The 11391-nt window shown below is 43.2% G+C and overlaps 1 protein-coding gene across 2 annotated transcripts in view; it reads right to left on the bottom strand.

Moving 5' to 3' along the window:
- Positions 1–413: 413 nt before the first annotated feature.
- LOC117875929 (potassium voltage-gated channel subfamily A member 3-like) overlaps positions 414–11391 on the bottom strand; it is a 32697-nt gene continuing 21719 nt past the window's right edge. For both annotated transcript variants that reach the window (XM_034767531.1, XM_034767530.1), the window contains one exon: positions 414–11251. The gene's annotated coding sequence lies outside the window, so the exon portion shown is untranslated. The remainder of the gene's footprint in view (positions 11252–11391) is intronic.

Below are 11391 nucleotides of genomic sequence, written 5' to 3'. Positions count from 1 at the left end.
GACCAGATTTTCAGAAGCGCTCAGATTCCAGCATGCACCCATTGTGGGGCACTCTCCTGAAGATCTTGCCACTTATTTAAGTGCTTAAAGAGAGTGGAGTGCTCTCAAAAATCTGCCCCGGAGGGCTTAAGTGGGACTCAAATGATGCTTAGGCCTCTCTGTATAGGGGCAAACATGACCCCAATGAACTTCGAGGTTCTCAGCTTCTCATCCTTCAGACATAAATAAACTGAGTCAGTCCAGGGGATGTAAATATCTGTTTCCAGGAGACTAGGTATTTCAAATTTGATGCTTATATCATGGATTGTAACCATGCTGTTCTGCCTCCTCCCGCAACCGTCACATGTCTTTTCAGCAAAGTTGGTCATGAGAGACAGTGAGTCAACAGGGTACATGTTTTAGACATTTTATTGAACTTTGCATATGAAATAATTTAATATTTGTAAGTTCTAATGCAAAACATTAAAAAAATAAATTCAACATTAGGTAAAAAAATCACACAACCAAAAAAATCACTTGTGTTTACTGGTAACTTAACACAAGGCCCCATACTACAATGGCATTTACATTTTAGAACATAGTATGTAACAGCTTGGTTTAGTTTGGTATCAAAGGAACAACTTTAACATGACTTACTTTCAAAACTGGAATTAAAAAACAACAACAACCTGAAACAAAAGACCAGGTTTTGAATTACATTCTTCTCGTGGCACCTATTCATGAATGATTTTTTTAAAGAGACGCATGTTTGGTTTTATCTGTCTTAACTACAGAATTTCAAAAGGCAGTACTTCAAGACAAGCTTGAAAGTTCTGCTGAAATGCATCCAGATGTGTTCTGATACAGATAGAAACATGTTGCAGTACTACTCAGTGTGTGTATATCACAGAGCTATTAGGTCTAGCTAGGGAAAGCAAAGGCAAAAATATATCCGGTCGTTTTTAGTCATAGGAGAACAAAATGGAAATGTCCTGTATGATGAAGGAAAGCGAGAACTTAACTATTTCAGTGGTGGAAGTTGGTGGCTTAGTATTTCCTTGCTGGGTTTCAGTCTCAGACATGCAACATCTTATTGCAAAGTTCTCTAAGTGGAATTTTCAAAAGCACGTGAGTTAGATACCTTCTGTCCATTGAAAAGAGTTGAACACTTAGGCCCAGATCCTCAAAGGTATTTAGGTGTCAACGAGAGTTAAACCCCTAAATATCTTTTGAGGATCTGAGCTCTAACTAATTCACTCAGATGCTTTTCCGAAAAATCTCACCCTCAACAATTAAGGCCAGATTCTGCCACCTTCCTCTCACTGAGTAGTACCTTACTGAGTGCATAGTCCCCACTATTACAGTGGACTACACAAGGAGTAAGGTACTATTACACAATGCCAGAGTGGCCCACTCATCTACGATTTGAACCTAGCTCTCTGGAATGAGTAGTAAATCAGATTTTTATTGTGAAGCATGTTGGATGTTGTCAACACCATTTTGTAGCCCATTCTCTATGGATACAGTGGACTTGAGTTGTCATTGATAACTGGCCACCTAAAACAAGGTGGTCTTAAAGCAAGAGTCCAAACAAGTTGTCCTAGAAACTCTGGGTGAGATTCTGTGCTGTGGGTCTAAGAGGTGCAGCACACAACTTGCAGTCTGAGGGAGACCACTTTTAAGCCACCTTTATGCCCTGCTGAACCTGGGCTGCCTTGTGGCTGCAACGTAATTTATATAGTCCCAGATGTTTGGGTTTGCAAGGGGTTCCTCACAAGGTAGCTTTATGGTTGCCTTCCACAATTCCTGCACTGGAGGAATTTCCTTCCCCCACCTCCCAGTCAGAACAGAGGCTTGTCCAGCCTTTCGTCTAGCAGAAATGGGTTGGAGTTGGAGGGTGAGACTCTCCCCCTTTAGATGGATCGTTCAAAGTGGTTGCTTTTTGGAGGCTCGGCCATGGGGATTGTTACCATTTTGTTGTGCTTTTGCTTTAGCCTAAAAGCTCTATATACCAGTAAAATACTCTGTGTCCACCATACTGTGAGATAAGAATTGCCTTTAATGCAGCTCTAACACAGGTAGGGAACAGCGTAAGGTGTTCTCTAAGTGTTGAGGTGACATCAATAATAGCAGGAAGAATGAGAGACTGGGCTAGCAATTCTTATGCTGGATTGCAAAGGACAAGTATGTGCTTCTATCAGAGAACTCAGTGTGGGCTAGGGATTAGACCATGAAACTGGGAGTTAGGAGCCCAGGGTTCTAACCTGGCTCTTATGCCAAGTCTTCGAGCTTGGGCAAATCAGTTAGGCCATAATTTTTCAAACATGGGCACCTAAATAAAAGTGGCCTGTGTGTTTTTGTTTGTATTTTTGTTTTTTCCCCCCAAAATCCCTTTGTGGAAAATGGGAGAATCAGGTGCCCGGCACTGCTGAAAATCAGGTCACTTTCATTTCAGTATCTAAATATGATCGTAGGAGCCTAAGGGCTTGTATACGGAGGGGGGTGGAGGGGAGAGAAGCTTGGAATAGGTATTGTGCACTAGCTCTCCATGTGGATTTTCTTATTCTGCCCTAAAAGTGCCTTTGTGGGGCTTAGCTTAATCCATGCTCTTAAAATAAATCTACGCTGCAATGAGGGGGGGTGGATCATTTGCAGCTCATGTAGATGTATCCTCACTTAGTTTTAATCTAGCTACCCCATGACCAGCAGCAATGGGGACACAGCAGCGTGGGCTTCAGTACAGGCTAGAAATGCAAGCATATACCCAAGGGGGCCAGACAGGTGCATGCAGCCCTGACACTGATGCCATCCCCTCACTACTTGTAGCAAACTAGCTGGATTAAAGCCTGCTTGGGTATGTCCGCATGAGCTGCAAATGACACCCTGGTAGCAGAGCAGATGTAGCCTTGGTGCAGAATAAGAGTGTGCACATGGGGACAGCGATGGCAGTTTCCTGGGGAAACAGTAGTTTAGGACCGGACACTGTACCTGCTGGCTTAAACTGGGAAAAATAACATTAGTATTAGAATATACTAATGCAAATTACTGAAATGTTTAGCAACTTGATGAGTTTTCTGTACACATAATATTTAGATAATACTGAAAACTGAAATATGTCATGACACGTATAACTTCCTTGAGAAAATTCCAACCAAAACGTATGCAGACATTCCAATGTTCAGTACTAGAATACATCTATGAATATTATACCTCCTGCAGTTTTACTTTGTTAGGGTTGTACAAATCAAATCTCCAAACCTACTGGCTTACGGAACCACAGTTTTAGTTGCACATTCAAATTAAGTGTAATGTGGTGTGCATTAATGAAACCATTTTTAAAATAGAAAATACCTTGAACTGGGACTGATTTTTTGCTTGCAGCAGTAAACCCCATGAGGTTGCCTGGTAAAAACCCCCTCTGGTAAATACCATGCCATCCCTGCATGGGGAGCTAGTGCAGAATAGAGCACTTTAAATTCATACTCTAGCTTATTTTGCAATAGCCTCCTTATGTACCTGATCCCCAACTTTAGGAGCATAAGCTTGAAAATGTTACTGTAAGCAGGTATCGCATAAACATAATCTGCCAAAGCGGATAAAATGGTTTTGGGTTGATTATTTTTTTTTAAGTCACACAACTGTGTTTCTCTAAGAGGGGAGGGGAGAGAAATAACCATGACAAATTGTACATTCCCTTCTTCACCTGTATCAAAGGCTGGCAGGTCAGAACATCAGATTTAAAGGGTAATTCACCTAGGGTCACTGCTCTAATCTTCTAAGCTATAGGGACCTCGTTCTGGATAAATGTACTACTGCAGTGAAGACAGCAGAAGTAGAAGGTCCAGAATGTGTTGGCTTCAAAAAATTTTTGGGGGGGGGGGGGGGGGGGGGGGAGAGTTTGACTTCCTGTGAAGTTTCTCAATTTTAGAAGAAAGATATTGATTTCAATGTAAAATCTAGACTGTAAATATTGACTCTTTTGTACACAGAACATTTTTTTCTCCAAGGATATTAATGAGCTTTATGTTAAGTTTTAATTAACATTTGTAAAGTATTATACCTCTGAGTATATATGAGGAATTTAGCTCTTTTCCAAAGGGCTTAATTCTGTGTCATTAAAGTCAATGGGAGCTTGATTGTTGGCATAAGTGGAAACAGGACCAGGCCAAAAGTGAATTGCTGATGAGGCAGGGAATGGAACCCAGGAGTCCTGACTCTAAGCGCCCCCCCCCCCCCCCAGTGACACTGCCTCTCAATGCTTTCATGTTGCCTATTGGAGAAGAAAGGCTCACACCCCATACCAACCAATATAGGGCAGCAAGATTGTTCCTGTACTCAGATGAGCAGCCTTATTGAAGTCCATAGCTCAGGGCTGGAGGATTGGACCCTACGTTTATTAATAATCTAGACTACTATGGGCTGTGATACCTTGGTCTAATGTTGGTTGTTGAGTTTAGTGTGTGGGTGCTGGGGGGTGTTGGTGGCCTGTGATGTATAGGAAGTCAGACTAGATAATCTGATGGTCCCTTCTGGCCTTAAACTCCAAGAAGACAACAGTTGTGTTGGGTTCAAAGGAGAACTGCATGGTGCCCAATTTCTAAAGATCACATATAATGCATAGGCTTCCAGCATCTCCCAGTGTGTGGTTTTGAAAGGCTATGACTAAAGATGAGTAGCCTGCATCAGATTGTGAGAATGAAGATGCTCCATTTTCCTGCTCTTTTGCAGATATCAACCACAATTAAATTGCCTTTAGAAGGCGTGACTGGGTGCACTTTTACTTTGCCTTCACTTGCGAAATGCAATACAGCCTTTGTCTTCCAAATGATGTATTCTCCTAAAATGCACAACGCTATAGTCAGCATTATCCAAGTAGTACATTGCACTGAAGAGTTAAGAGTATCAAGTCGTCTTGATGAGTTAGAAAAGCACACCGACAACTAGCTTGTAACACAACCCAACGAAACATCATAGAACACACCTTGAAAACATTTACCGAATGTCAGTTTCATTGTTAACTCTATGTACAGTAATGAAAATAGTATGAAATTTGGCAAGTTTTTATCAGCTGTTGATGTCTGTCACTAGGTGAATTTGCTACTTGACAGAGACCATCACGGCATTAAACACATGGGATTGCGATTTGTTCTTGGAATGGAACGTTTTTGATGGAACGTTCTCACTCAACAAACCCAAACGCGACAGGCAAAGCGAGTCTCGTTTTTAATCACCTTGCAAGTCAAAATATGCACTTCAAACCATACCAGAGAGACACTTCCACAAAATGGGCTGCTACTGCAAATGCATGAGGTATAATGTTACACATACACACCAGATAAAAATTACCCAGTAACACCACTGAAAAATAAAAACAAGTACAAGTCCATTAAAAATGGATTTCCTCTCTGTCTTTTAAGGAATACTTTCCAATGTTCCAAAAGAACCCCTTTAAGACTCATTTAACCCCTTTGGGACTGGTAGCCACAGAGCTTCCCAAGGTTGGTGATGAGATGCACTCTAGGAAATTAATTTTTCCTGCTGCCAATGTGTGGCTCCAATCTGTCTCCTTACTCATGTAAGTAATCTTACTGAAGTCAGTAGGATTATTGCTGTGAGCAAGGGCTACCCACATGACTTGAGAGGTGCTGGATCAGACTCTAGACTGGTACTCAGCTTGTTTTGCAATCCAATCGATTCCTGGATGTTCACGGGGGTGGAAAAGTGCTTTCTGAGCTAGTTACAAGTGCCTTTAGGCTCACTTCAAACCTGCCGAAGCCTTTGCTCATCTCATTTTGAGACTCAAGAGTCCAACCCCACACGCATATTAAGCAGCAGGAAACACTGTAAACGAACATTTTAGCACATATACTTAATATTTGAGAGCGAGACTGTCAATTACACCAAATCAAGAGCCAGGGGCCCTTGACTCTGATCTCAGCTACATCAGAAGCAGATCCACTGAAGACAGTGGACTTGCTCTAGTTTATGCTGGTGGAAATGAGATCAGAATCTGCCCCCCCCCCATACCTCCGCTCCTTTGATTTGAATGTTGGCCGGGTGCAGAGTAAGACCGTCTCTGTGTTGGACACAAATCCTTTTGGTCAAATTATGGCAGGTGCTTTGAAGTATTTCCTCTTACTGTTGCCTTTTGGCAGCCTAAGGGAGTTAGGCATCTAGCTCTCGCTGAATTTCAATGGGGTTTGGGTGCCTAGCTCACTTAGGCCCCTTTGAAAAATCTCCAGCCTTAATCCTTCGACAACTGATTTTTTTTTTCAATGAGGTGTTAGCCACCAAGTAACTTAGGCCTTTCTGAGAATCCCGCCCACTGTGCACAGAAGCTACATCCTTTCAGTCTCAAACGTCCTACACACATGAAGCAGAGAATCCTGTGATTCTTCATGGCAAGTGAGACACTCTGTAGGAGTGTTCTGTACCAGGCTCGGGCCACATAACTCGGCTTTGTTTTCAACCCTGTAAGGACTCATTGAGGTCAGGAAGCTGATGCACAAATAGCTCTGATAGGAGGGAGCTGGCCTTGAGAGAAGGCCAGTGGGAATCTACAGATCTGAAGAAAAAATATACAGAGCAAGTTAAAGGGAGATGGGCTTAGTTTAAGGGCCAGAACCTCACCTGGTGTAAATCAGCCCAGCTTCAGTGAAGTTAAATTTGCTGAGGATCTGGCCCAATGTCTTTTTATTTTTTAAATGTACTTATCTGTGTTACTTTGCCAGGCCTCAATCCGTAAAGCAGAGTTTCCGGGATTGGGTGCCTCTGGGGATTGGTAATGGAAAACAGAACCTTTCACCTCTAGGCCGTGCTGGTCTGTGGACAAGCAGGACTTCAGTCTCTAGAGGGAGAGTGTTTTTTTTTTCCGCCCCCCCCAAAAGCCGCTAAGAGATTTGGGAGCACACGTTATGCTGAAAGTCAATGGGACTTGTGCTCCTAAATCACTCGGGTGCTTTTGAAACTCTCCCTCCGTGAGCTGTTTTCACATACCTGTAAAAGGTGCTAAGGGCTCTAACTCCTATTAAAATTAATAGCGGTCAAGTGGGTTCAGGACTGAGCTCTTAATTGACCCCAAAAGTGTTTTTAAAAAACTGAAAAGGGTTCAGTTTGGCACCCTTCATTTATACACCACACCCCTTCTCTTGTGAATCGGGGGGAAAATGCAGGGTTCAGCCTGACTGCTCTCATGCAGGTGTGACTCAGGAGCGGTTCCATTAAACCCAGTGGAGTAGCCCTGGGGTAAAGGTCGTGTGAGTGAGAGGAGGTCTGGGCCTGGTGTGTTTGCCTGACTCGCATGGACCAGCGTGGTGACCTCAGTGTGGCTGTGTGATGCCTGGACCCTCAGCACACTCATTCTCTTCTCCTTACACAACCCGAGGGCCTGGGGACTCCACTCCCTTCTGCTTTGTGGAGCAACTTGTACAAAGGCAATGGGGGTTCTAACATCCTGCCATTCTGACTTTGAACTGGTGCCAGCAACTCCACAAGTTTCCTAAACGCTTCCTCCTTCCCTTTCCATCTTATACGTCCTGGCTTTATACCCAAGAAACGGTCCCTTCCTGTTCAGCCACCTCTTCCCTTCCATTGCTACCACCAGGCTTCTAGCTCAATCCAAAGTCCTGACCCCTCAACCCCAGGGCTCTATCTTAATCTACAAAACAGGAAAATTTCACTTGGAGAAGCCCACTCAGCCACCAATGATCAAGGGTTCTGCTCATTCTCTGAGCCTTCTCTCTCCTTCACACCCCTAATGGGCCATGTGCACTGAACAAACTCTCTGCCAAGTTCCCCCTTATGCAGGCTCCCAGCTCCAGTTACCACTGTTTTCAGGAACCAGAAGACCTGCCTTACTGAATGATGGTCACAGTATATGGGCATTCAGCCCTGTGGCCTCTGGTCTGCTGACACTAGCAGAAATGTTTCTTTAGTTTGGGGGAGGGAAGAGAAGAATTCAAGAAAAGAATTTGGGGGGGGCAGCAAGGTTTGTTTCTGTGTTTGTTTGTTTTTTGTTTTTAAAGGCATGGACAATTTTCAGGTAGATAAGTTTTGAGGCCTAAACAAACTTAGCAGTGTCCCTTCAAGGAAGTTATTCCCTGCCCCCAACTGCTAATTTTATAAATTGAGCATTAGGAGGATCTTACACCAGCCAGGCCTCACAATCAGACCAGGGTGGCAATTGTGAACTACAAACAGGCCCCTGTCGATCCAGCCCAAACCCAAGGTTTTGAAGAAATTAACTTTAGTTTGATTCCTCTTCGTAGCTCTAGTGCAAAGTGAAACAGGTCAATCGGTTGACTTCATAGCCCCAAAAACTCTCTACAGAAATTTTTTGATTTCTAGAGCCGGGGGGGAGGGGGGGGGAGGATGTTTATTTTTTAAAAATGTTTTTCCTGACTTAGAGTCCCATTTGGAAGCATTTCTCTGGCCCAGGGATGTTCAACATGGTCTGATTGCCTGGTATCCTGGTTTGAAATGCAAGTGAACATACAGTATATGTAGGCTTCCGCTCCAAGCACACTTTACCATTAGTTACAAAGCTGGGAAAGACACATGTTCTAGCCAACTGTACAATAGACAATGGTCTTTACTCTGTTTCCTGTATTGTATATACATTGCAAATGCTCTTGGAATACTGACCCAAAAGAGAATAACGGCCCCCACAGAAAGTCTCCACTCCTCGTGTTTTCAATGCCTCTGCTCATGCTATTTCTTCTTCACGTGTTGGTGGCTCTGCTGTTGCTTCTGCATCCTGCACAGCAGACAGAACCAACTCCGTCTCAGCCAGTCCAGTCTGGGTTGACAAGCAGCCTCTGCGAAAACAGCTGCCGTGATGTGGTTAAAAATAAACAATGCACTTTTTTTTTTTAAGTAATACCATGCAGAGCCTCATCCGAAGCCCATCGGCTTCAATAGGCTTTGGCTCAGGCCCTATCTATATTTGCTTTTGTACAAGACTCTAAACCCATTGCAGTCATAACCCTTCTCCTCGTGCAAAATACTTGTCAGTGTTTGGTACAGCTTTGAGCGGATGTAGGCAGAGCGTCAGATGGAGCGATGCAGGAGTATGAATGTCCAAAAACAAAATGTGGGCAGGAGAGAGCCTTTTAGAGCCACGCACTGGGGCTTGGCTGCCTCTTCGCAGTTTGGCTTTGCTTAAGTCCTATCATTGAAAGTACAGAGAACTGCTATTTTGCTGTACTGTCCTAGGAAAAACATAGGCACAGCAGATTAGCTAGCGCACCTCACACCCACGCATCTGATCTCCCAGGTGGCTACGTTTCTGGACGGGGAGACGAATCATTTGCTTAGAATGCAGCTGGGCGCTATATATATTAGTGGGGGAGAAGGGGAAAGCCTATTGCTAGTTTTCCCATCAAGCAGTGATTACACTTGTACCTCACTGATCTGCACACCTTAAGATTCATACCCCAACATGGCATCTTCCCACACTTCCAAGCAAAGATTTCAGAGCAGAGGATGCTGTACTGAAGTCCCATGTCCCTGAGCAGGGTTTGGACAAGCGTCTCAGCTGTGGTGTGCTGCTGCTGACACAAGAGCCGGTGCTGGTGTAACCAGTGTAGGGGATACTCTGGTGGCACAGAGTCAGTCAACAGCACCTAGGCCACCCCGCTTCCTGCTGCCAGTGGTGTGGGAGGTGTTCTCAGGACTTCCCTGCATTCCTCAATCCCTAGCTGCTATTTTGCCCAAACATTTACACAGTGGTTTTGTAGCCAGAGCCCTGGAAGCCTGAGTCAGCTTATCCAGGCCAGCCAATGATGTTTGTTTGCTGTGTAGATGTACCCTAAGGCCTTTGCAGCCAACATAACTTCTACCACGGGACCGACTAGAGTACCGGCAGCCTGGGATGGGGCAGGAGTGTAAAGGTGAGCTTTACACTATCTTTTCACACCCATTCCCCGGTTGATGTTGTAGGCTCCTCGGCCATATGCTAAAATCTGGGCCTTATTTAATACACTAGTGTTACTAGCAAAAACAACCAAGTATCATAATGGTCAGTAAATGAACAACGGATTCTTTGTGATGCACTCTCCTTCCCTTTGCAATTGCTCACCTACTAGCTGACATCATTGTCATTGGCAGTGTCTCCTAGACATCACTCCAAACGCGAGAGGATCCGCTTTATCAGCGGATTTGCTGCTTCTCTCTTTAACCCCGTGCATTGGATGTCAGTGGGAAAATAACAAACAAATGTAAAATAAAACAGCAATTGTTAAATGAATAACGGACTCCTTTTTTATTATAGTATTCTAAACCAATACTATAATATGCACTCCTGATAAAGTTCAACATACTGTAGAAAAGGGAGTATTGACGTCTGTGAAATGAGGAGTGAATTATGGTGATGCTAGAGTCCCTATTAGTCACGCATAGTTCCCATAGCTATCTGCCTGGACACTTCAGTTTTCTTTTAAACGGAATTGCTTTATAAAGCCAGGCTCAACTTGTTAGCTGACACTTCAACACCTTCCTCTTCGGCGTCCGTGGATGATGTTTTCTCCTAGAGTAATTAGGGCTAGAGTAAACTGGAATTCCTTTGGTACAGAACATACCTAGTTATAACCAACATTTCACAGAAAAATAGAACATGACTCATTCATTTCTCGTGGCTGGACGCAGCCTGTGATAGTCATTTGAAATAAAACAGCATGAGCAGTTGAATTGTTACAAACAAAATATTTGGATTGTTTATTAGCTGCTCTGTTTAACATTTCCGGTCTGGTTGTTTAATCTTTCATGAGTATGTGGGGTTTTGTTTTTGTTTTTTTAAAGGCTGAAATAAGGTCCAAATGACTTTCCACCCCATTCTGCTTTTTCCTGGCTTTGTTCGGTCTCATTATTATATTGCACGTGGTTTGAAGATAATCTTCTGGCTGAAAAGATGTTCCCTTCTACATAATGCACTTGTTAGAAAACACAGATAACATGTAGAACTCTTTATGCCACTAGAATTTAAAGTACTGCATACATAAGAGGGTAGGCCATCCATCCATCAGTTCAGTCCATGAAGTACAGAATATAACTAGTCACTGCATTCTCAATGTGTCTGATTCTTTTAATAAATATTTTACTGGCCAGCTACAGTTTTTGTAGCTCTTACTTTGAGACGACTCCTGTTATCTGTTGGGCAGGGTAAATAACAGCTTTGAAAGAAAAACAAGGTGTTTGGATTTTTTTTTTTTTTAAGGCAAAGTGGAACACATCTTGCGCACAGATTCCCTTTAAGAACCTCTGAAATCTTCGTGCCCTAAAAATGAAAAGTACAGAATAGCTAATTAAAGCAGTTTAACAGTCTAAATGCAGCACAGTCTAAATAACAAAGTTTGCTATTCTAAAGACAGGAACCGATCAAAAACTATGCTCAAATTATTGACTATTATCTCTCAT

This window comes from Trachemys scripta, chromosome 4, assembly GCF_013100865.1.
Source record: "Trachemys scripta elegans isolate TJP31775 chromosome 4, CAS_Tse_1.0, whole genome shotgun sequence".
NCBI lineage: Eukaryota > Metazoa > Chordata > Testudines > Emydidae > Trachemys > Trachemys scripta.
This window is presented reverse-complemented; position numbering and strand designations above follow the sequence as displayed.